Below are 2,768 nucleotides of genomic sequence, written 5' to 3'. Positions count from 1 at the left end.
CACGGCCAAAGCCTCCGGAACCGGCCTCTTTGCTTCCAGCGGAAAACGAAAGTACGGGAAACCGCCTGAGCCCCCCATAGGCTGCGCTGACGTAAACAGAGTCACGTTCGTGGGTGGAGTAGGGGAGGATAACGAGGATGAAATCGAAGCAGGTTAGTGATGGAGAGGCGCCCTGGGGCCAGAGGGGACTGAACTTATAGGCCCCCCGCTGCTGCTGTGTACGGGGGCGGGGGGGGGACAACTCAGGCTGGAGTGAGCAGGACGTTTTAAAATGGAAATAAGCATCTGGTTTGAAGCAGCCTTGGGAGCTCATTTTTGCCCCAGCTGGGTACCTAACCTTCTTCCTTGCACAACCAGCAGTGGTCCACTCCGCTGGGACTGGCTGCCTGCCCGCCCGGAAGTGGGTTGCATCCTGGCTTCCGCATCAGGGTCATTCGGGCAGCTACCTACTGTAGTCTTAGGGGTACGACCTTGGGGGCACCAGTTATCAGTCTGCATCGGATGGCTGATTGCGACACAAGAGAGTTGAGTAAGGTTGTTGTGATCCAAATATTTTCGGGACCAAGAAAAGCTAGCACCTAAGAGAACAAGACAAGGGCGAGTGGGAGAGGATGGAGGTCGAGGTCTCTGAAAGCGATGTAGGTAAGTGATGCCGGGAGAGGATAAGGAGACGGTAGCTCTGGAGTACGCTCCAAAGGGAAAGAAAACAAACCTCTGAGCCCGCAGAAGGAAAAGGTAAGGGCAGTGAGAAACATGCTGCAGTTCTGCCCAGAGTCTGGGTTCCCTGACTACCAAATTCTCTCTTTTCTCCAGGCACCCAATCCTGACTCTGGTTCTCTTGTTTATGCCTGATCCTTTTTCACAAAGGGGCTGGGATGGAGTGTCCCTCTGCTAGCATCAGGTCCCTAAGCTATAAGAAAAATGCCAAGGGAGATGGAATATTGAGAATACCCCACATTTTTATTTTGCTTAATTGGATTAGTTTTCCTCACAGCTCCTGTACAGTTTGCTCACAGCCACCTGCAGAGCCTCTTTGATGTAGAGAAAAACATACCTAAGACTTTTCTCCAACTGAATTTCTTCAAGTCATCTATATATACTGACACAGAAAGATGTTTGTGAAGTGTTAAGTGGAAAAAAATAATAAAACAAGTTGCAGAACAAAGTATATAATATAATGCCCTCTTTGGGAGAAATTTTTTTCTCTACAGCTGGACTAATAACCTGGAAAGAAAAATAGTGATCAACTCGATGGCATGGGAATGGAAAAGAACTTACACTTTTTATGTTATTCACTTCTATACTGATTAATTACTTTAAGACTTTAAAAAAGTGTATCTGGGTAATATCTCTCAGTATATCTCCTGGGCTTTCATTTCTTTCTACAGGACTGAGGCTGAGCCACAAGGTCAATTAAAGCTATAAAAGTACAAGATTTGCCTATATCTGACTCTCTGCTAATCGCTGTGGACAAAACAGGGAATATAACATACCACTGCAGCCCTCAGGAAGTGTGTGGGGGCGGGGGGTGAGTGCTTCAGGGAGTGGCAAAGGTGCACAAAGAAATGCTCCAACTCAGGAAAGGGTCTTGAGGGGTTCAAGAGGCGGTGTAGGGCCTCTTCTTGGAGCACAAAATAGCTCATAGTGACTAGAGCAAGGTAATGTTGATGGGGGGGCATGGAGCAAGCTGAAATAGACTTTGACTGCCAAGCTTAGACGTTTTATTTTTATTTTGAAGGCAATTTATAGGTGAGAAAGAGGGCACTGAAGTTTGTTTGTTTTTTAAGGCTCAACAAAATAAAAGCATGTCCCTTTGTTCCCTTTCATCTTTCCCATGGTTCCCTTGTTACCGGATGCGACCCTTTTCATACTGCCTTGGAATATTGAAATTTCAGACGAAAGCAGTCAGATGGGCCAGGCCTGCAAGAAACGCAGGGCACCATCCTTCTCTCCCGGCAACAGAGTACACAGTGTTGCATCTTAGAACGTCTGCCCTAAAATGTAATGATGCTCTGTGTAGGAAAGAGTGCTGTGATGAGATGAAGACAGTCTGTCTACCTCGTAACCACGTTGATTGTCAGCTTCACGGAACTAATCCAGCTGAGTAGGAAGGTATGAACTTCCTTGCCCTCCTGAAGATTCATCCTATAGTAAACAACAGATCCCTTCCCACGTGGAAGGTCTTCGTTTGCTACTCTCCCCAGCTTGAAATAAGTGCTTTTGAAAGTTAAAGTCATGGGCCAGAATATGTTATAAACTACAGAATGGCTTTGTAAATGGTAACACTTTGATGTCCTTAAATTTTATCTCACTTGGAATGATCCCCAATATGAAAAAGATATCTAACTTAGATTAAAAAAATAAATTCTCGCTGGGTATAGAACTGTGTTATCTGTATACTCACACACATCAAATGACGCGTGTAAATTCCTATTTTCAATTCCTCTTCTCTTTTTCTCTCCTGAAGCCTCTTGAGACTTTCACCTTGTACATTCCCCTAGCACAGATCTTGGCAAGATCACCAATATCTTCCACATAGCTAAATCTTTAAGTCATTTCTTGGACCTTATCTACATGGACTTATCAACAGCATTCAACCTATCTGAGTCCTTATCCCTTCCTGAAACCACAGCCCCGTTTGCCTTTGAGGATTCCATAGTCTCTTGATTTTCTTCTCCCTCATCACCAGTCCTTCGTGCTCTCTGTTTTGCTAGTTTCTCTTCACATCCCACACCTCCAGATGTTAAAATGCCCCCGGGGCTTGAGGT

This window comes from Hippopotamus amphibius, chromosome 10 (assembly GCF_030028045.1).
Source record: "Hippopotamus amphibius kiboko isolate mHipAmp2 chromosome 10, mHipAmp2.hap2, whole genome shotgun sequence".
NCBI lineage: Eukaryota > Metazoa > Chordata > Mammalia > Artiodactyla > Hippopotamidae > Hippopotamus > Hippopotamus amphibius.
Note: the sequence above shows the minus strand (reverse complement) of the source record.